Below are 25,059 nucleotides of genomic sequence, written 5' to 3' on the forward strand. Positions count from 1 at the left end.
GTTAAGATTTAAATAACAAGATATTACGAGGACCCTAATGACAATAACTCACTTTATCTGGCATATTTAGGTTATCCTAGGTAATTTACACATATGCTGCTATGTATGACAATTTATGTATTTGTGTGTACCTGTACCTGAATAAACTTACAAGTGCCGAATAAGCAAAATGATTTTTTTGTTTTTGCCATAAATCAGCGGAAATCAGTCTGAGTGTAACGAAAAAAACCCTTATATCACTGTCAATGAAAGAAAAATTAGTTATTTAAAAAAATCTAACCGAGTTCGGCCTATTAGGCAATTTCGGCTTATTAGGTACGACATTATATATATATATATATATATATATATATATATATATATATATATATATATATATATATATATATATATATATATACATATATATATATACATGTATATATATACATGTATATATATATGTCGTGCCGAATATGTAAAACTGGTCAATTAGCAAGAACTCATTAAGTCCATTCTAAAATTTTCTCTTATACGTTTAAAGATATATTTTTTTCATTAATGATAATGTAAAAATTTTTAATTTTGCACCAAAAGAATCTTAGAAAAACTTACCTAACCTTATTATAACAAGAACAATTTATTTTAGCCTAACCTAACTAAATATATTTTAAATTTGTTTACAATAATTTAATACTAAACAAACACAGTGAAATATATTTTTTTCGTTAAGTTCAGAATGATTTTGGCGAAATTATTGCATACACAAATTTTCACTTGTCCTATATGGCAAGATGAGCGTTGCTATTTAAGCCAAGATCGCAAGTTCTCCCTATTCGGCACTACATATATATATATATATATATATATATATATATATATATATATATATATATATATATATATATATATATATATATATATATATATATATATACATATACATACATACATACATACATACATACATACACACACACACACACACACACACACACATACATTAACATTTCATTGTATCTAATTAATCATACATACGATACCGTATGGGGACAAGGTTGATTTCATTAGAATTCACTGAATAATTAATATTTTTACTTATACTTTTAAATACCCTAATATATGTTCAGTAATTAATTCAGTAATTAAAATGTTTTCATATGTTTGTTTCTTGGGCGTCGCTTCTGATTCACTACTCCCGATATATTTTGTTGAATATATTTCAATTATTTTTATTTAGTACCTTGTGGTTAGGTGAATATATTTATCTATTATTACTTCATTTTTAAAGAGTCTTCTATTTTATAACTTCACCGAATGGTTGTTGTTATTATTATTATTATTATTATTATTATTATTATTATAATCATCAGACCTTCGTTTCATTAACGTGTTCTCACCTTCTTGACCGGAAACTAAGTAGTGAAAAATTACACGCACGCGTAACCACGCTCGCACGCATATAGGACTCGACCCCTGCAACCACAAATAGGTGAGAAAACACGCACACACACACACATACACACACACACACACACACAGTTTTAAGGCGAGGTATGATAGAGCTCATGGGGCAGGGAGAGAGAGGACCTAGTAGCAATCAGCGAAGAGGCGGGGCCAGGAGCTGTGACTCGACCCCTGCAACCACAAATAGGTGAATACAAATAGGTGAGTACACACACACACACCTGTGACGAGCGGGGTCCCACAGGGGTCGGTCCTAGGACCAATGCAATTTTTGGTATATGTGAACGACTTGATGGAAAGTTTAGACTCAGAAGTGTCCCTGTTCGCAGACGATGTGAAGTTAATGAGGTGAATTAAATCAGATGAGGACCGGGCAGGACTTCAAAGAGACCTGGACAGACTGGACACCTGGTCTAGCAACTGGCTTCTCGAATTTAATCCCGCCAAATGCAAAGCCATGAAGATAGGGGAAGGGCACAGAAGACCGCAGAGTATAGGCTAGGTGGCCAAAGACTGCAAACCTCACTCAAGGAGAAATATCTTGGGGTGAGTATAACACCGAGCATGTCTCCGGAAGCACACATCAACCAGATAACTGCTGCAGCATATGGACGCCTGGCAAACCTGAGAACAGCTTTCCGATACCTTAGTAAGGAATCGTTCAAGACACTGTACACCGTGTACGTCAGACCCATACTGGAGTATGCAATACCTGTTTGGAACCCGCACTTGATAAAGCACGTCAAGAAACTAGAGAAAGTGCAAAGGTTTGCGACAAGGTTAGTTCCCGAGCTAAGGGGAATGTCCTATGAAGAAATGTTAAGAGAAATCAGCCTGATGACACTGGAGGACAGGAGGGTCAGGGGAGACATGATAACGACATATAAAATACTGCGCGGAATAGGAATAGACAAGGTGGACAAAGACAGGATGTTCCAGGGAGGGGGCACAGAAACAATAGGTCACAATTGGAAGTTGAAGACACAGATGAGTCGGAGAGATATTAGGAAGTATTTCTTCAGTCATAGAGTTGTGGAATAGCAGTGGAATAGCCTAGAAAGTGACGTAGTGGACGCAGGAACCATACATAGCATTAAGACGAGGTTTGATAAAGCTCATGGAGCGGGGAGAGAGAGGGCCCAGTAGCAACCGGTGAAGAGGTGAGGCCAGGAGCTATGACTCGACCCCTGCAACCACAAATAGGTGAGTACGTACACACACACACACACACACCGACTAGCGAACCTAAGAATAATGGCATTCCGACATCTCAGTAAGGAGTCGTTCTGGACCCTGTACACCGTGTACGTCATGCCCATATTGGAGTATGCAGCACCAGTTTGGAACCCACACCGGGTCTAGCACGTCAGGAAATTAGAAAGAGTGCAAAGGTTTGCAACGGTAATAGTTCCGGAGTTAAGGGGCATGTTCTACGAGGAGAGGTTAAGGAAACTTGACCTGACGACACTGTAGGACAGGAGGGATAGGGGAAACAAAAAATACTGAGAGTAATCGGCAAGGAGGACAGATTGATAAATTAGACACATGCGCAACTTTTGGGTATCTTTATTGAGGAAACGTTTCGCCACACAGTAGCTTCATCAGTCCATACAAAGGAGAATCGTGAAGAATAGGAGGAGAATAAGGTAATCAGTCCCTCAACCTTGAGTCGATGTGGTCTGTCCATCAATCTTGAACAGAATACAGCATATGAGCGGAGAAGTGGCTTATATACCGTAGGCAGGAGAGGTGCAGCAGTCGTAGGTGGTGTCACATTTGTCCAATGTGGAAGTAGGTCGTGCCCAAGGGTTAGGCAAGCGAAGAATTCCCAAGAATTAAGATCCCAAGAAGTTGAAGTGTCTGACAGTATTGTAGATGAATGGTTCAAAGAACCGACACGTTGATAAATTAGACAACGTGTCTAATTTATCAATGTGTAATTTATCAATTAGACAATATGTCTAATTTATCAGCGTGTCGGTTCTTTGAACCATTCATCTACAATACTGTCAGACACTTCAACTTCTTGGGATCTTAATACTTGGGAATTATTCGCTTGCCTAACCCTTGGGCACGACCTACTTCCACATTGGACAAATGTGACACCACCTACCACTGCTGCACCTCTCCTGCCTACGGTATATAAGCCACTTCTCCGCTCATATGCTGTATTCTATTCAAGATTGATGGACTGACCACATCGACTCAAGGTTGAGGGACTGATTACCTCATTCTTCTCCTGTTCTTCACGATTTTCCTTTGTATGGACTGATGAAGCCACTGTGTGGCGAAACGTTTCCTCAATAAAGATACCCAAGAGTTGCACATGTGTCTAATTTATCAACGTGTTGGTTCTTTGAACCATTCATCTACAAAGATGGGACACAGCAGCAAGGGGTCACAATTGTAAGTTGAAGACTCAGATGAGTCACAGAAATTTTAGAGTTGTCAGGAAGTGGAATAGTCTAGAAAGTAAGGTGGAGGCAGGTACCATACAGAGCTTTAAGAAGAGGTATGATAAAGCTCTTGGACAGGTAGAGAAAGTGAACCTAGTGGCGACCAGTGAAGAGGCGGGGCCAAGAGCTGTGACTTGAACCCTGCAGCCATAATTAGGTGCACACACACACACTCGCATGTACATGTATATATGCCTACATTTGTATAATATGTGTGTGTGTGTGTACTCACCTAGTTGAGGTTGCAGGGGTCGAGTCCAAGCTCCTGGCCCCGCCTCTTCACTGGTCGCTACGAGGTCGCTCTCCCTGAACCGTGATCTTTATCATACCTCTGCTTAAAGCTATGTATGAATCCTGCCTCCACTACATCGCTTCCCAAACTATTCCACTTCCTGACTACTCTGTGGCTGAAGAAATACTTCCTAACATCCCTGTGATTCATCTGTGTCTTCAACTTCCAACTGTGTCCCCTTGTTACTGTGCCCAATCTCTGGAACATCCTGTCTTTGTCCACCTTGTCAATTCTTCTCAGTATTTTGTATGTCGTTATCATGTTCCCCCTATCTCTCCTGTCCTCCAGTGTCGTCAGGTTGATTTCCCTTAACCTCTCCTCGTAGGACATACCTCTTAGCTCTGGGACTAGTCTTGTTGCAAACCTTTGCACTTTCTCTAGTTTCTTTACGTGCTTGGCTAGGTGTGGGTTCCAAACTGGTGCCGCATACTCCAATATGGGCCTAACGTACACAGTGTACAGGGTCCTGAACGATTCCTTATTAAGATGTCGGAATGCTGCTCTGAGGTTTGCTAGGCGCCCATATGCTGCAGCCGTTATTTGGTTGACGTGCGCTTCAGGAGATGTGCCTGGTGTTATACTCACCCCAAGATCTTTTTCCTTGATTGAGGTTTGTAGTCTCTGGCCCCCTAGACTGTACTCCGTCTGCGGTCTTCTTTGCCCTTTCCCAATCTTCATGACTTTGCACTTGGTGGGATTGAACTCCAGGAGCCAATTGCTGGACCAGGTCTGCAGCCTGTCCAGATCCCTTTGTAGTTCTGCCTGGTCTTCGATCGAATGAATTCTTTGTGTGTGTGTGTGTGTGTGTGTGTGTGTGTGTGTGTGTGTGTGTGTGTGTGTGTGTGTGTGTCGTGCACGGATGCTTTCTGCGGAATAAGCAGATTAAAAATGTTATTGCCATAAATCTGTGGAGATCAATCGAATCGAATCGAAGACGACGACGAAAGCTGTCGTGAGATGGGAAGGAAGAAGGATAAGGAAGGATGGAAATAACTGGAAAAGGATGGGAAGGAGGGGAAGAGGAGAATCAAGGCAAGTGGCCCAACCACTTTGGGACATGTGGTACCGAAGTACTGGAGGCGTAGATGAAGATGGTGAGGCTTGGATGATGTCGGTACTTGGCTCACTAGGAAAGGATGGCGAAGGCAGCGGCAGGAGCTGGGAGTGTCAGAAGGCAGCAAGCAGGATGAGCTGTATTGTTGGAGGTCGGCTTGAGGTGTGTTAAGCCATTGACCAATTAGAAAGATTCTGGAACGACGGTTTTTTCATGGGTATTGGTATCTGAACATGGGTATCTGAACATGGGTATCTGAACATGGGTATCTGAACATTAATAACATATTTCACTGATTATATGTAATATATAAACCGATTTGTGATACATCTGTGATATATTTAGCAAAAACAAATTATGTTAAGATAGGTTATCTGAGGTTTCTACGTTAGGTTTGGTCCCAAAAAAATTTTTTTTGTCAATGAAATAAATATATATCTTTCAAACTTAAAAAAAATATTTTTTGGAAAAGACGTACTGTTAGTGTGAACAATGTAATATATAAAGGGAAACCCGGTTAGATATACTTGAGTTTTAGAGGTTGCAATTACAATGCCTGCACACCAAATGATGAGCCAGAAATGCAGAACTCACCGATGCTCATCACTGCAATCCATCAACTGTTTAATCTCAGATACTCATTCCTTCAAGTATTCCGAATTTGCTTGTAACAGACCGAATGTTAATTCCTAAATACCTAGCCATTCTCATAACCCATTTGTGGGCGACTTCCTTGGGCTTTTGTGTATCCATAATCTCAAGCGCTACTATACACAGAAGATATATGGAATGTTTATAAAAAAACTAGCCGCTTCGGCGGCAAAAATCTTAAATCTAAGGATTCTTATGCTCGACACGACGCATGTTTGACCCGACGGGGGGTCAGTATCAGATTATGACTCTCACCTGGATGACATTCTCCTATCTTCCTGACAGACATACCAGAAAGATGTCAAGGCTGGTGCGTAAATGAAGAGATCATACACCGCCTGGGAAACTGGGAGGCAATCAGGTTTGAGAAGATTAAGTAAAATGGAGCTCTACTTCCTCAGATTCAGAACCCATCATGAGGATCAATGCATCCTTGAAGAGCTAGCTTGACAAGGAGAAGTGATTTCTCTTGTATCTCGTGCTGGCTTTTTTTTTCGCTCTAGCTCCTTGCAGTCACATTTGGTTCTCACTGAAAACACTCCATAATGGATTTATCCTCCTTCAATTTGCAGAATTTTCTACGTGCCAGTTTCATTCCAACCTCCCAGCAGTAAAGTGCTATAATGATCCTCACTCCTTCAAATACTTTGTTTCTTTCATAGTAATTTTACATTATTAGTTCCATGTAACCACATAATGATCTTACCGTATTCGTCTATCTCCTTTCTTTATCCATATTACCATTCTCTTCAGTAGGCACCTTGTCGTTAACAATAAAAGAGCGGGGGGGGGGGAGGATCAAGTACCAGATGTGACTGACAAATCCCTTCGCTGTGGCTCTTATACGTTCACATAAATCCGATTTTTTCATCAAATCATGCACTGGAACAATGTGTAAATCCAGAACCAAGCAATGATGTCAGATTTCACAACAAAATTTCGCATGGTTAGAAGTCCAGTTATCTAACGGGTCTACAACTTGAACTAAGCTTTAAACATTCAGTCAGTAGATTCCTCATTCCTCGATCGCGGGTTCTACCCCGCCCGTGGTATGGTTTGTTTGTAATCGTGTCATCACGAATTCGTGAGTCGTGAGTCATACATCCCCATGATATATATATATATATATATATATATATATATATATATATATATATATATATATATATATATATATATATATATATATATATATATACTTCCATGGGGAAGTACCAAAAGGGATTTAATACGATAAAAATTTCAAATTACATTTTATTGACATTGTTGCTTCACAGTGTGAACATAATTTGAAACACAGAGCGACATTAAGATGGTTTAGGAATAGTACTTATTAATACAATTACTTTCCATACCCGTATCTGTAACCATACAAACCTCTTCCGAATGAACCACCGTGGCCAAGGAAGGAACCACCGTGTCCAAGGAAGGAACCACCAATACCACCGTGACCGCCGTAGCCATGGCTAACCGATGAGCTAACGAGGCCACCGATGGCTGGAGTAATGATTGTACCGAGACCACCATAGTATCTCCTACCATAACCGTGTGATATTCCTCCAATATGTGAGCCACCTCCGAAGCCGCCTCCGAAACCTCCTCCAAAGCCTCCTCCGAAGCCTCCTCCAAAGCCTCCTCCAATGCCAATGGAGGAGCCATGGCTGTAGATACGACCAGCTTGGCAGGAAGCCAACAAAAGGGCAGCACTAAAAGCGATCAACAGTAGCTTCTGTTGATAAAAAAAAAAGCATATTTGGCAGACTTGCGTTGTACATTCATAAATTATTAAACACTCGTATACTAATTATATTCAGTATTTCTTAAATACTGTAGCATTAAGGGCACTATTACTGACATGAAACACACTGTAAATTGCCATTAAGTGGAATCCTACCATTGTCTCAAGAGAAGTCGAGGTCCTGACTGCTGTTGTGTGTTGCCTCCGTCTTATATACTGCCTGCCAGATTCTCACCTCTGCCCTCCAGCGACACAAGGCCTCAGTGTTTCTAATTGGCTGACCATGAACAGAACATGTGTAGCGACTAAGTCCTACTTTATGGGTTACCCAAACCCCATTTTTACATAAAGGTAATGGCCGATTTATTGTTTTTTTACCCATTGAGCTGATGGACTGTTATCCCAAGTTGATTCATTAGATTTAAATCATATCGACTGTATAGTTTAAATCCTATGGACCTAACCTTATTATAACAAGAACAATTTATTTTAGACTAACCCAACTAAATATATTTTAGATTTGTTTACAATAATTTAATACTAAACAAACACAGTTAAATATATTTTTTTCGTTAGGTTCAGAATGATTTTGGCGAAATTATTGCATACACAAATTTTCACTTGTCCTATATGGCTAGATGAGCGTTGCTATTTAAGCCAAGATCGCAAGTTCTGCCTATTCGGCACGACATATATATATATATATATATATATATATATATATATATATATATATATATATATAAGGATATGAACTTAAAATGGTAATATTAATGTGATTGTATATTTATTTATATAATTTCTGCTATTCTTTTTAAATCTAATTTAATAACTTCACAGAAATTTTACGCTATTAAGATAGGGAGCCAAGGCCGGGTCACCACTTCTTGGAAAAGACCCGGGCCGGGAGAATACCGTTGAATAAGAAAAAAAAAAAAAAAAAAAAAGTCCTAGAGAAAACGCCTGTGTATCATGTTATTATTTACAAAGAAAAAGGAAACAATGAAATACAAAAAGTCGGTTCGTATTCCTCCACAATATATACACTGTATATCAGTATTATTATACTGAATGTGCATTAGATTCTGAGTTCTGTGTGAAGGAAAGTGAGTTTTCGAGAGCTGTGCAGTTTGACCTCACTGTAAACAGGTAACTCCTTGTTCGTGCTGGCTGGGCATCTCTCGAGGCAGGAAAACTCTGCAAACACAGCTAGCTGCATTGAACATATATTGGAGTCGTATCAAGTAATGAATGTCATTTGTAGTTTGTTAATAACACACACTGTTTGCATTAACACTTCACAGTATTCTTTTCAAGGTAACTATGAACACTTGGGATCTTATTTTTGAAAACCATCCTTTGGAGATCTTCGGCAGAGATTTCTTACTACCATCATTAGCAATGTAAACCTGTTTCCAGCGTATGATGTGGTCATCCTCTTGGAGGTTAGCGTATCCCGTGAGTCACCGTGTGCTTTCACATTCAGTGCTTGCTGTGTTAAGCGGGTGACATATATAATGCAGTTCAGTAAAGATATGAGAAAGATCGCACCCTTCCTGAGGGTAGAATTACACCCGGCCAGACTGTCAAAACCTAACCGTTCCTGTTGGTAGAGAAGGCGCACTACTGGCTGCTGAAGAGCACACGCACTACCTGAAGGTCAAGACCACTCTCGACTTCGTAAAACCTCTAGGCTGACCAGCTACAAGCTCGTAGTAGATATTTTACTTGTAATATATTAAAACTAGGAATATTTTCTTCAGGTTCCTACCACCAGTAACTGAACATGTATTATTATTATTTCTATTATTATTACTGTTAGTATTATTATTACTATTATTATTATCACTTATTATTATTACTATTATTATTGTTATTACGAGAAAACGCTAAGCCAGTAGGGAGCAAACAGTACTGGAAAATGGTAGGCAGTCAAGATTCACCCTGAAAATAACGAAAGCTTCATATCCTTGCAGCAAGAGCCCCTCTCCCGGGCTTCAACACACCCTTGAAGAGATCTAGACTTGTATACCAACGAGATGCAGTATATTTAAAAAACGGGAAAAATACTGAGGGAAAAAAATATAGATGAGAAAGCTGTAAACTTGAATCATAAGTTTACTGCCCACCTTGGCCGATTTAAGGTGAATAAGTGACATTCAGACCTACTAATGAAACTTGAATTTTCTTTGTGTGTGTGTGTGTGTGTGTGTGTGTGTGTGTGTGTGTGTGTGTTCAGTGATTTTTTTCTAGTCCTCTTTATGTACCTCTAAGAAAACATTTTCTAATAAACCTGCTTTAAAAATTTCTGACTGTGCCTTGACCGTTTACTTAGAGTAATTAATGTAATTACTATATAATGCATTTTATAACTATTAATGGAAAAGATAATACTCATGCTTACAGAGAATGTAATAAATTATTATTATTATTATTATTATTATTATTATTATTATTATTATTATTATTATTATTATCTTTAATTGGGTTTAAACTTTATCGACTACACGAAGTCACTCATTGTTTATGTCACTTGTTTACCAACAAAGATGTTTCAATCCCCAAAAATGAGATCAGAGAGTATATACAAAGATTTACACATCTCAACATATACACCGTCAGCTAATAATGATGTGGTTGATTGCACTCACGACTGGTTGTGGGAATATTCCTCACACTATGAAGGGCAGTGACTGTATAGCAGAAAGACTCACGCTGTATCGGCTAATGAAAATCATGCTTCCTTACTACAACAGCAGTCTAGCTGCATGTTACCTTGCTCACACTCCGACAGCTAGTCAAGTCTTAAAAACCATTTGCCTCTACTCCTGTCTAACCTGATCACACACTTCTGCTAGGTGCCCAAGCCCCTCGCACACAAAACCTATATTATTCCCTCCAACCTTTCCTAGGGAGACCTCTATCTCGCCTTCCCTCCTTCACAGATTTACCCTCCAAGTCAGGGGCTTGGACACCAAGCAAGTGTGTGTGAGGGTGTTGGGAGTGAGTGGACGCAGATGGTTTTTGGGACTTGAGATGCTGGAGTATAAACAAGGTAGCATTTTGTAAAGGGATTCAGGGAAACCAGTTAGCTGAATTTCAGTCTTGGAAGTGTGAAGTAAAGTGCCTGCACTCTGAAGGAAGGGTGGGGATATTTGCAGTCGGGAGATATATGGGTATCTGAACTGTAGTATCTGCGCGTCTCTGGCAAGACAGTGATAGTGAATGATGGTGAAAGTGTTTAATTTTCGGAGAACTCTGTCTCGGAGGGAGACGGCCAGTATGTTAAATAAATTATACATGTCGTGCCGAATAGGTAAAAATTGGTCAATTAGCAAGAACTCATTTAAAATTAAGTCCTTTCTAAAATTTTCTCATACACGTTTAAAGAAATGTTTTTTTTCTTTTATGTTAATGTAAAAATTAATGATTTTGTACCAAAAAAGAAAAATTAGAAAACTTACCTAACCTTATAACAAGCGCAATTTAATCTAGCCTAATCCAACTATATATATTTTAGATAAGTTTACAATAATTTAATTATAAACAAATAACATGAAATATATTGCTTTTCGTTAGGTTCAGAATGATTTTTGCGATATTATTGCATAAAGAACTTATGACAATATTTTGGTCCGTTCTGGACCTTTGTCTTCACAACAGTTGTGGCTTGACTATACCTGGAGAAGTTTCGGGGGTCAACGCCCCCGCGGCTTGGTATGAGATCAGGCCAGAATGGCTCCAAACGTCGTCATAAGTTACTGCTACTAACTGCTTGTTATTTGTGAAATTTATATTTTATTAGTGTTGATATCTGAAGATATCGAGATTATATATATATATATATATATATATATATATATATATATATATATATATATATATATATATATATATATATGCAAAACAACCACTCTGAAAGAATAGAGAAATTTCAAGTGCTTTCCTGACTACTCACATTATCAAGGAACTATGTTCCTTGATAATGTGAGTAGTCACCAAAGCGCTAGGAATTTCTCTATTCTTTCAGAGTGGTTGTTTTGCATATTCTGAAATCACCTGTTTACTGTGATCTTATTGCATATATATATATATATATATATATATATATATATATATATATATATATATATATATATATATATATATAAACACTGATCTCTGGCCGAACCTACGAACCTTGGCACAAGGCACGCAGTGTTTTACCATTCTCACCACACTGGACAGTACCTTGGCCCCTAGCTCACGCTTGGCATTTAGCATGAGCTAGGCGCCAAGGTATTGTCCAGTGTGGTGAGAATGGTAAAGCACTGCGTACCTTGTTCCAAGGTTCGTAGGCTCGAGTCTCCCTCGGCCAGATATCAGTGTTTGTGTATATTTCACCTGCTCTTGCGAATTCCTTAGATTATTAAAATCTCTAGTTGGTCGATGCATGCAGGGAATGAGATGAAAAGCTGTAAGCCTTCTCCCTGAAAGCTGGCTGCCTACGTCTAGCGTGAGCTAGGCTCCAAGGTATTGTCCAGTGTGGTGAGAATGGTAAAGCACTGCGTACCTTGTTCCAAGGTTCGTAGGTATGAGTCTCCTTCGGCCAGAGATCAGTTTGTGTATATTTCGCCTGCTCTTGCGAATTCCTTGCATATATATATATATATATATATATATATATATATATATATATATATATATATATATATATATATATATATATATTATATATATATATATATATATATATATATATATATATATATATATATATATATATATATATATATATAGCTTGTGCTACCAGGTCGGTTGCCGTGTTCCTCCCTTAAGTCAATGTGACCTGACCTGACTAGGTTGGGGCATTGGCTTAAGCCGGTAGGAGACTTGGACCTGCCTCGCATGGGCCAGTAGGCCTTCTGCAGTGTTCCTTCGTTCTTATGTTCTTATGTTCTTATATATATATATAAGTAGTGCTGAAGGCGGCTGAGCGGTCCCTGCGGCTGAGCGGTCTCCTCCTGAAAGGGCTGCGGCTGAGCGGTCCCTTTTTCACACCTGTGCACTAATGACCTTTTTCACACATATGTGCTAATGACCTTAACCCAGCCCACGACCCCCCGCCCACGACCCCCGCCCACGACCCCCCACCCGCGCCCCCCGCGCCCCCCGCGCCCCCACCCGCGCCCCCCGCGCCCCCCCGACCGTCGCGCCGACCCACCGGCCCCACCGCGCCCTCGCGCCCCGCCCGCGCCCCTCGTGCCCTGCCCCGCACCTTCTGCTGCGCCTTCTGCAGCGTTGTCCGGATCGCCCCCGCGCCCCAGAATTTTTTTCCGATTTTTTTCAATTTTTTTTTGAATTTCATTTTATTGTGCTCTCCATCTCCTCGGATCAAATTTTTGAGTTTCCCCCTCCCACTTTCACCCCCATCCCAATTTTTTTCGAATTTCATTTTCTTACGATCTTCTCGGATCAAGTTTTTGAGGTTCCCCCCCTCCTTCCACCCCCATCCCAATTTTTTCTCGATAATACAAAGTCTCCATCTCCTCGGATCAAGTTTTTCTCGAAATCAAAGTCTCCAATTCCTCGGATCAAGTTTTCTCGAAATCAAAGACTCCAATTCCTCGGATCAAGTTTTTTGGAAGTCTCCATCTCCTTGGATCAAGTTTTCTCGATAATACAAAGACTCCATCTCCTTAGATCAAGTTTTTTGGATTCCCCCCCCTATGGGGTTCCGAAATTCTGATGATCTCCTGGGATCAAGGTTTTCTCCTCCATCTCCTCGGATCAAAGATTTTTGGATTCCCCCCTCTGGGGGTAAACATTCAAATGAACTCCTCCTATGGGGCATGGTACTTTCTCTTACTACAGGTCTAAACAAGTGTGACGTCAGTATTCCTCTCATTAAGTTAAATGAACTAAAAAGTGTGTTTACTCGGCGGTCAGTGACGTCACGTGATGACCTCACACATACAGACTGAATCTTGTCGACTTCCCCCTATGTCAGTGACGTCACACGATGACCCCACACACACAGACTGAATCTTGTCGACTTCCCCCTACACATTTCATATACAACATACGGAAAACATTTTCACTCTTAACCCAGGATAATCCAAATAATTTCACATTTTTTTCGTTAATACCCACAACAATCCACAATTTCTTTACAAAATACAACACAAGTCTAGACATTTTTCTCGTTTTAACTATTTCATCTCAGGTCACTCCCCACGAAGTAACCTTCTCTCTCTCCTCCCCCACCCTCCCGAACCCTCACACTCCAACCAACACCTCACAATTTTCACTCATAATCCCCAATTTTTTCTCGTTTTAACTATTTCATCAGAAAGTCACCACAACACTTATAACCACTTTTCGAAATTCACTAGTCACAATTTTACATATTACGAAGTTAATACGCACACACACCTCACTTTACTTTGAACACCTTCAAAACACTCTCATAAATCATTTGAATACTCACAAAAATACCTTTGAACAATTCCAAACAACACTGAAACACTTCCAAAATATCATTTTGAATACTCCCATATAATATTTGACAGCTCTAATTTATCTGCACTTACACATTTCATTAAATTACAACTCATCCCCCCCAAACTTCTCCCTCAGTCTCCAGACTTCACAACATTATCACAAAAACTAACTCAAACACTTTACTTTGAACATCACCAAAAAACACCATCAATTACCTTTAAATACTCCAAAAACATCATTCGAACACCCCCAAATCACCTCTGAATACTCCCAGAACACCTTCATAAGTACTCTCATAAATCATTTGAACACCTTCAAAAACACCTTTGAATAACCTCAAAACACCATTTGAGTACTCCCAAATACACCACTGAATACTACTAAAACACCACTGAATACACTCAAAACACCACCAAAATCACCATAAACTAAGATCAACACCCACATCCCACAACCCACATCGCCCACAACCCTCATCACCCACACCCCACAATTTTTTCTCGTTTTAACTAATTTCATCAGAAAAAGTCACAACAACAACCCACAACTTGTAACCACTTTTCAACAACTCTAGTTCGACAACAACACCCACAACCCACAACACCCACAACACCCACAACCCACAACACCCACACCCCACAATTTTTTTTCTCGTTTTAACTAATTTCATCAGAAAAAGGCACAACAACAACCCACTTATAACATCTTTTTCGGTATCTCTAGTTCGACAACAATACCCACAACACCCACATCCCACAACACCCACAACCCACATCACCCACACCCCACAACACACACAACCCACATCACCCACACCCCACAACACACACAACCCACATCGCCCACACCCCACAGTTTTTTTCTCATTTTAACTAATTTCATCAGAAAGTCACAACAACAACAACCCACAACTTATAATCACACCTTTGAATAACCTCAAAACACCATTTGAGTACTCCCAAATACACCACTGAATACTACTAAAACACCACTGAATACACTCAAAACACCACCAAAATCACCATAAACTAAGATCAACACCCACATCCCACAACACCCACATCACCCACAACACCCACATCACCCACAACCCACATCACCAACAACCCACAATTTTTTCTCGTTTAACTAATTTCATCAGAAAAAGTCACAAAAACAACCCACTTATTTCATCTTTTTTTGGTATCTCTAGTTCGACTACATTACCCACAACCCTCATCAATTACCAATTTATTCACAATTTTTTTCCCCTTCTTTTTACTGAATCTTAAATGTAATACACATTCCTCTTTACATTACTAAAATTCTAATAAAATCCTCTCCATACCCATGTCCTTGTATCCACATTAATTGATATTATACTCGCATCAACTAATCTCACTACCCAACTATTGCGACATGTTTCAACACCATCCATTCTTTTCCAATATATCATAACTTTTCAATTCTATAATTTCTTTTTAAAATATTCACACATTACCTTTATTTTCAGTAAAATCTCCCCATATTTCATTAAATTTCTAATACAACCCTCCCCATACCCCTCTCCATCTCACCCGCATTTCTTCACATCCACTCACCCATCTCCCAACACACACCTTCTGAACACACACAAAAATCACATTTCACATCCACAAATGCATCTCATCTCCCTTCTCAAATCCACTAAAATCACTGTAACCAAGATATTCACAAAACTCTATGACCACCTAACACACACACACACACACACAAACACACACACACACACACACACACACACTCACACACACACACACACACACCTAACCTAACCTAACCTAACCTAACCAATCCTAACCTAACCTAACCTAACCTGACCTAACATAACCTAACCTAACCTAATCTAACCTAACCGAACCATCCCAACCTAACCGAACCAACCTAACCTAACCTAACCTAACCTAACTTATCCTAACCTAACCTAACCTAACCTATCTTATCCTAACCTAACCTAACCTAACTTATCCTAATCTAACCTAACCTAACCTAACTTATCCTAACCTAACCTAACCTAACTTATCCTAACCTAACGTAACCTAACCAAACCTAACCTAACTTATCCTAACCTAACCTAACCTAACCTAACTTATCCTACTCAAATCCACTAAAATCGCTGTAACCTAGATATTCACAAAACTCTATGACCACCTAACACACACACACACACACACACACACACACACACACACACACACACACACACACACACACACACACACCTCACTTTACTTTGAACACCTTCAAAACACTCTCATACATCATTTGAGACCACCTTTTCTCAATATCTCTCATCCACAACCTTTATCATCTCACTACAGAACAACCCCAAGATTACTTCGAACACTCTCATAAATCATTTGAATACTCACATAAACACCTTTGAACATTTCCAAACAACACTGAAGCACTTCCAAAATATCATTTTGAATACTCCCAAATAAGATTTACCATCTCTAATTTATCTACACTTACACATTTCATTAACTGAAATTACAACACATCCACCATACTACTCCCTTAGTCTCCAGACTTTACAACATTAACACAAAAACTAACTCAGACACTTATGACATGAGACATTTTACCAAAACTAACACAAGGTGGTCATAGAGTTTTGTGAATATCTTGGTTACAGTGATTTTAGTGGATTTGAGTAGGATAAGTTAGGTTAGGTTAGGATGAGTTAGGTTAGGTTAGGATAAGTTAGGTTAGGTTAGATTAGGATAAGTTAGGTTAGGTTAGGTTAGGATAAGTTAGGTTAGGTTAGGTTTGGATAAGTTAGGTTAGGTTAGGTTAGGTTAGGTTCGGTTCGGTTAGGTTAGGTTGGTTCGGTTAGGTTGGGATGGTTCGGTTAGGTTTACCTGGAGACCTGGAGTTTACCTGGAGAGAGTTCCGGGGGTCAACGCCCCCGCGGCCCGGTCTGTGACCAGGCCTCCTGGTGGATCAGAGCCTGATCAACCAGGCTGTTGCTGCTGGCTGCACGCAAACCAACGTACGAGCCACAGCCCGGCTGATCCGGAACTGACTTTAGGTGCTTGTCCAGTGCCAGCTTGAAGACTGCCAGGGGTCTGTTGGTAATCCCCCTTATGTGTGCTGGGAGGCAGTTGAACAGTCTCGGGCCCCTGACACTTATTGTATGGTCTCTTAACGTGCTAGTGACACCCCTGCTTTTCATTGGGGGGATGGTGCATCGTCTGCCAAGTCTTTTGCTTTCGTAGTGAGTGATTTTCGTGTGCAAGTTCGGTACTAGTCCCTCTAGGATTTTCCAGGTGTATATAATCATGTATCTCTCCCTCCTGCGTTCCAGGGAATACAGGTTTAGGAACCTCAAGCGCTCCCAATAATTGAGGTTTTTTATCTCCGTTATGCGCGCCGTGAAAGTTCTCTGTACATTTTCTAGGTCGGCAATTTCACCTGCCTTGAAAGGTGCTGTTAGTGTGCAGCAATATTCCAGCCTAGATAGAACAAGTGACCTGAAGAGTGTCATCATGGGCTTGGCCTCCCTAGTTTTGAAGTTTCTCATCCATCCTGTCATTTTTCTAGCAGATGCGATAGATACAATGTTATGGTCCTTGAAGGTGAGATCCTCCGACATGATCACTCCCAGGTCTTTGACGTTGGTGTTTCGCTCTATTTTGTGGCCAGAATTTGTTTTGTACTCTGATGAAGATTTAATTTCCTCATGTTTACCATATCTGAGTAATTGAAATTTCTCATCGTTGAACTTCATATTGTTTTCTGCAGCCCACTGAAAGATTTGGTTGATGTCCGCCTGGAGCTTTGCAGTGTCTGCAATGGAAGACACTGTCATGCAGATTCGGGTGTCATCTGCAAAGGAAGACACGGTGCTGTGGCTGACATCCTTGTCTATGTCGGATATGAGGATGAGGAACAAGATGGGAGCGAGTACTGTGCCTTGTGGAACAGAGCTTTTCACCGTAGCTGCCTCGGACTTTACTCTGTTGACGACTACTCTCTGTGTTCTGTTAGTGAGGAAATTATAGATCCATCGACCGACTTTTCCTGTTATTCCTTAGCACGCATTTTGTGCGCTATTACGCCATGGTCACACTTGTCGAAGGCTTTTGCAAAGTCTGCATATATTACATCTGCATTCTTTTTGTCTTCTAGTCTTCTAGGTTAGGTTAGGTTTGGTTAGGTTCGGTTTGGTTAGGTTCGGTTTGGTTAGGTTCGGTTTGGTTAGGTTAGGTTAGGTGTGTGTGTGTGTGTGTGTGTTAGGTGGTCATAGAGTTTTGTGAATATCTTGGTTACAGTGATTTTAGTGGATTTGAGAAGGGAGATGAGATGCATTTGTGGATGTGAAATGTGATTTTTGTGTGTGTTCAGAAGAGGTGTGTTGGGAGATGGGTGAGTGGATGTGAAGAAATGCGGGTGAGATGGAGAGGTGTGTTGGGAGATGGGTGAGTGGATGTGAAGAAATGCGGGTGAGATGGAGAGGTGTGTTGGGAGATGGGTGAGTGGATGTGAAGAAATGCGGGTGAGATGGAGACGGGTATGGGGAGGGTTGTATTAGAAATTTAATGAAATATGGGGAGATTTTACTGAAAATAAAGGTAATGTGTGAATATTTTAAAAAGAAATTATAGAATTGAAAAGTTATGATATATAGGAAAAGAATGGATGGTGTTGAAACATGTCGCAATAGTTGGGTAGTGAGATTAGTTGATGCGAGTATAATATCAATTTATGTGGATACAAGGACATGGGTATGGAGAGGATTTTATTAGAATTTTAGTAATGCAAAGAGGAATGTGTATTACATTTAAGATTCAGTTTAAAGAAGGGGGAAAAAATTGTGAATTAATTGGTAATTGATGAGGGTTGTGGGTAATGTAGTCGAACTAGGGATACCAAAAAAAGATGATATAAGTGGGTTGTTTTTGTGACTTTTTCTGATGAAATTAGTTAAACGAGAAAAAATTGTGGGTTGTTGGTGATGTGGGTTGTGGGTGATGTGGGATGTGGGTGTTGTGGGTTGTGGGTGTTGTGGGATGTGGGTGTTGATCTTAGTTTATGGTGATTTTGGTGGTGTTTTGAGTGTATTCAGTGGTGTTTTAGTAGTATTCAGTGGTGTATTTGGGAGTACTCAAATGGTGTTTTGAGGTTATTCAAAGGTGTGATTATAAGTTGTGGGTTGTTGTTGTTGTGACTTTCTGATGAAATTAGTTAAAACGAGAAAAAAAATGTGGGGTGTGGGTGATGTGGGTTGTGTGTGTTGTGGGGTGTGGGTGATGTGGGTTGTGTGTGTTGTGGGGTGTGGGTGATGTGGATTGTGGGTGTTGTGGGATATGGGTGTTGTGGGTGTTGTTGTCGAACTAGAGATACCGATAAAGATGTTATAAGTGGGTTGTTGTTGTGCCTTTTTCTGATGAAATTAGTTAAAACGAGAAAAAAAAAATTGTGGGGTGTGGGTGTTGTGGGTTGTGGGTGTTGTTGTAGAACTAGAGTTGTTGAAAAGTGGTTATAAGTTGTGGGTTGTTGTTGTGACTTTTTCTGATGAAATTAGTTAAAACGAGAAAAAATTGTGGGGTGTGGGTGATGAGGGTTGTGGGCGATGTGGGTTGTGGGATGTGGGTGTTGATCTTAGTTTCTGGTGATTTTGGTGGTGTTTTGAGTGTATTCAGTGGTGTTTTAGTAGTATTCAGTGGTGTATTTGGGAGTACTCAAATGGTGTTTTGAGGTTATTCAAAGGTGTTTTTGAATGTGTTCAAATGATTTATGAGAGTACTTATGAAGGTGTTCTGGGAGTATTCAGAGGTGATTTGGGGGTGTTCGAATGATGTTTTTGGAGTATTTAAAGGTAATTGATGGTGTTTTTTGGTGATGTTCAAAGTAAAGTGTTTGAGTTAGTTTTTGTGATAATGTTGTGAAGTCTGGAGACTGAGGGAGAAGTTTCGGGGGGATGAGTTGTAATTTAATGAAATGTATAAGTGCAGATAAATTAGAGCTGTCAAATCTTATTTGGGAGTATTCAAAATGATATTTTGGAAGTGTTTCAGTGTTGTTTGGAAATGTTCAAAGGTATTTTTGTGAGTATTCAAATGATTTATGAGAGTGTTTTGAAGGTGTTCAAAGTAAAGTGAGGTGTGTGTGCGTATTCACTTCGTAATATGTAAAATTGTGACTAGTGAATTTATCGAAAAGTGGTTATAGGTGTTGTGGTGACTTTCTGATGAAATAGTTAAAACGAGAAAAAATTGGGGATTATGAGTGAAAATTGTGAGGTGTTGGTTGGAGTGTGAGGGTTCGGGAGGGTGGGGAGGAGGAGAGAGAGAAGGTTACTTCGTGGGGAGTGACCTGAGATGAAATAGTTAAAACGAGAAAAATGTCTAGACTTGTGTTGTATTTTGTAAAGAAATTGTGGATTGTTGTGGGTATTAACGAAAAAAATGTGAAATTATTTGGATTATCCTGGGTTAAGAGTGAAAATGTTTTCCCTATGTTGTATATGAAATATGTAGGGGGAAGTCGACAAGATTCAGTCTGTGTGTGGGGTCATCGCGTGACGTCACTGACATAGGGGGAAGTCGACAAGATTCAGCCTGTATGCGTGAGGTCATCACGTGACGTCACTGACCGTCGAGTAAACACACTTTTTAGTTCATTTAACTTAATGAGAGGAATACTGACGTCACACTTGTTTAGACCTGTAGTAAGAGAAAGTACCATGCCCCATAGGAGGAGTTCATTTGAATGCTTACCCCCAGAGGGGGGAATCCAAAAAACTTTGATCCGAGGAGATGGAGGAGAAAACCTTGATCCCAGGAGATCATAAGAATTTCGAAACCCCATAGGGGGGGGAATCCAAAAAACTTGATCTGAGGAGATGGAGTCTTTGTATTATCGAGAAAACTTGATCCAAGGAGATGGAGACTTCCAAAAAACTTGATCCGAGGAATTGGAGTCTTTGATTTCGAGAAAACTTGATCCGAGGAATTGGAGACTTTGATTTCGAGAAAAAATTTGATCCGAGGAATTGGAGTCTTTGATATCGAGAAAAACTTGATCCGAGGAGATGGATACTTTGTATTATCGAGAAAAAATTGGGATGGGGGTGGAAGGAGGGGGGGAACCTCAAAAACTTGATCCGAGGAGATCATAAGAAAATGAAATTCGAAAAAAATTGGGATGGGGGTGAAAGTGGGAGGGGGAAACTCAAAAATTTGATCCGAGGAGATGGAGAGCACAATAAAATGAAATTCAAAAAAAAATTGAAAAAAATCGGAAAAAAATTCATGAGCGCGGGGGCGATCCGGACGACGCTGCAGAAGGCGCAGCAGAAGGCGCGAGGGGGCGCGAGGGGCGCGGGCGGGACGCGAGGGCGCGGCGGGGCCAGTGGGTCGGCGCGACGGTCGGGGGGGCGCGGGTGGGGGGTCGTGGGCGGGGGTCGTGGGCGGGGGTCGTGGGCGGGGGTCGTGGGCGGGGGTCGTGGGCGGGGGGCCATGGGCGGGGTTAAGGTCATTAGCACATAGGTGTGAAAAAGGGACCGCTCAGCCGCAGCCCTTTCGGGAGGGACCGCTCAGGAAGGGACCGCTCAGCCGCACCCCTTTCAGGAGGAGACCACTCAGCCGCAGGGACCGCTCAGCCGCCTTCAGCACTACTTATATATATATATAATCTCGAGACTATAGAGTGAAGTTAATAAAAGATACATCTACATCCCATTCATATACGTGACATAGGAATACCCATCAACCTGATATGAATTTACTAATTTAATTTGAGAGATATGGAGAGATACTTGTCGTGAAAGTAGATGTTAGCAATATCAGATACGGCTAGGAATGTCGGGGGACAAATGAGTGATTACAGTAGTTCTATGAACATCCAGTACCATCATATGTCAATATGGTCTAATTCCGAACATATCATGCTGTCAGACCTGAAGATTTTTTTTAAGCACAAAAGATAAAGTATTTCCACACGACCACACACCACGAGGGGTCCCTGACTGAGTGGCAAATGTATTCGTCAGGACGGAGAAACAGTATCCTGAAACGAGTCATTATCTGATGATGACCCTCCCCCCACCACCTCAAAAGCTCCCTGTGGTCGGAGTGGGATGACAGCTGTTCCTTGTATTGTAGTTCTGTAAACCGTATGGTAGTGGCGAGAAAGGTTTTCTTCTGCTCATGTGGTTTAATAATGAAAGTAATATAATCAGACTAGGCGTTAAACCCTGAAAGGTATGACAATGCTGTCTAGTAGACACACGAACATGATCGTGTGGTGTCGCAGTTAGCTACGCTCAGTGATGCATCTCATTCCGGTATTCTGGATGCCGCTTGACTTACCACAACTCGTCTCTTCTCAAAGCCACCTCCAACTTTGAACCAAATCCCGGGTGTATGCAGAGGTAGTGGAATGTTGAGGAGTCTGATGATACCTGGAGTATACCTGGACGGGGTTTCGGGTCAACGCCTCCGCGGCCCGGCTCTTGACCAGGCCTCATAGTGGATCAGCGCATGATCAACCAGGCTGTTACTGTTGGCCGCACGCAAACCGACGTACGAGTCACAGCCCGGTTGGTCAGGTACTGACTTGAGGTGCCTGTCCAGCGCCTTCTTGAAGACAGCCACTTATGTATACTGGGAGGTAGTTGAACAGTCTTGGACCCCCTCACACTCAGTGTTGTGTCTTAGTGTACTCGTGGTGCCCCTGCTTTTCATTGAGGAAATATTGCATCTCCTGCCAAGTCCTTTGCTTTCGTAGGTAGTGATTTTCGTGTACAAATTTAGGACTAATCCCTCTAGGATTTTCCAAGTGTATATTATCATGCATCTTTTTCGCCTTCGTTCCAGGGAGTACATATCAAGGGACTTCAACCGTTCCCAGTAATTTAGGTGCGTTATAGTACTTATATGTGCCATGAAAATTCTCTGTATATTCACCAGGTCTGGAATTTCGCTGCCTTGAAAGGGGCCGTTAGTGTACAGCAATACTCCAGTCTAGAGAGAATAAGCGATTTAAAGAGAATCATCATGGGATTTGCATCCATAGTTTTGAAGGTTCTCATTATCCATCCAATTATTTTCCTAGATGTGGTGGATACATTATTGTGATCTTTGAAAGTGAGATTCTCTGACATTATCACTCCCAGTTCCTTCATATTTGTTTCTCGTTCTATTGTGTGGTTGGAAATTGTTTTATACTCCGATATAGTTTCAATTTCCTCGAGTTTTCTACAGCGGAAAAATTGAAATTTGTCTTCATTGAACTTCTTATTGTTTTCTGTGACCCATTTAAAGATTTGGTTGGTGTCTGCTTGGAGACTTGCAGTGTCTTTGATGGATGACACTGTCATGCAAATTAGTGTCATCCGCAGAGGACACAGTGCTACGGCTTGCAACTCTATGACAGATATGAGGATGAGGAACAGAATGGGAGCGAGTACTGTACCTTGTGGAACAGAGCTTTTCACTGTAGCCGCCTCTGACTTTACTCTATTTACTATTACTCTTTGTGTGCTATAGCACCATGATCTCAATTGTCGAAGGCTATTTATCACTATGAAGGATCGATGGAGGAGGGAGAGACCTTAAATGGATACGACGGGGACCTGGTGAATCCATCCATGTGGCCGGAGATAGACAATTGCAGGACATGTTCTCTTGATGGATAACAGCTTCAGTCAGTTATGAGTAGCCCTTGTCTTCATTTCGGCATTGTAGATTATCTGGTCTTCCTACAACTCAATCTCGTCAATTCTCAGGACCAGCCATGACTTTGGGCCGAAGCCCAAGTGCCGGCGTGACCCTAAGACTAACCTGCTCAATGACTCTACTGAGTATAGTAAAAAAGAATTCAGCATGGAAAGAATATCCAGTGCGGGTGGTGAGGTGTTACTGCACTACAAGAGACGTACTAGAATTCGCTAAATTTCTTCTGTTTCAACTCTGATTCATGGAGTCTGACTGTAGATAACTTCAAACACACATTTAAAATTGTCTCTTTCTTGAAATCGTAGCCTGATTCTGTCCCACACTATAATGTGGATTTGTGTCGAGGTGCTGCAAACATGCGTTGGCATTATTTTAGCTTACATAGCAACACTCTTCTTGTCGAATATATATATATATTTATATATATATATATATATATATATATATATATATATATATATATATATATATATATATATATATATATATATATATATTGTGTGTGTGTGTGTGTGTGTTTGTAAGCAGAAATAGAGATATAGGGGAAGCTTTGTACATCATGGCCATTAACAAAATTGAAACATCTGAGCTCATTTGTCTGCTTACACAATCCTCTGATGACAGGAATGTAAACACAGAGAAGCGCCCAGCTCACTCGCAATCCCGGCATCTAAGCAGCAAGGTCATCTCTCCTTTTTTTCCTACTAGCCCAGTGCTGACGGGACTGCTACTGCGATGCAGCCTCATCGAGTGAAATTTATATCTCTAAAAAAAAAAGCAGGCTTACTGAGTGAAGCCAAACACTGGCCACACTTTTCCGGATAGAGCTGCACTTGAATTTTCTGAACCTTATAATAACCAAAGACCTTCAAGGACTATTTCAGTGATGGAAACGCTGACAAGATCACATCAACTCATTGAAGATGTTTAAACAAAACTTTGGAGTGATATCACCACTCGTGCTGTAGTTTGAAAAATCTATATGCATCCCAAAACCGAAAAAAGATCAGACCAAACAAACAGCTGACTACCTAAAAATAGAGGATGAAAACCAAACTCCGGGAAATAATTATATTACCGAACGTCTCAGTGAGCAAAATCGGAGTTTAGGAAATGTCGAGAGCAAAACAATATAGGAACGATTTCTACCAAGTTCTCTTGGTACAAATCGTTCGACGAACCTTAACAGTAAAGTGCCCTATAAGAAAGGAACTAATCAACAAGGAAAAAAAGAA

At 40.5% G+C, this 25,059-nt stretch overlaps 1 long non-coding RNA gene across 1 annotated transcript; it reads right to left on the bottom strand.

Moving 5' to 3' along the window:
* Nucleotides 1–7,138: 7,138 nt before the first annotated feature.
* On the bottom strand, nucleotides 7,139–7,829 carry LOC128697615 (uncharacterized). Its single transcript, XR_011393915.1, has 2 exons — nucleotides 7,794–7,829; nucleotides 7,139–7,628 (listed from the first exon to the last, which is right to left on the bottom strand). It is a non-coding gene; the product is annotated as an uncharacterized lncRNA (long non-coding RNA).
* Between the last annotated feature and the right edge of the window lie 17,230 nt (nucleotides 7,830–25,059).

Source organism: Cherax quadricarinatus, chromosome 68, assembly GCF_038502225.1.
Source record: "Cherax quadricarinatus isolate ZL_2023a chromosome 68, ASM3850222v1, whole genome shotgun sequence".
NCBI lineage: Eukaryota > Metazoa > Arthropoda > Malacostraca > Decapoda > Parastacidae > Cherax > Cherax quadricarinatus.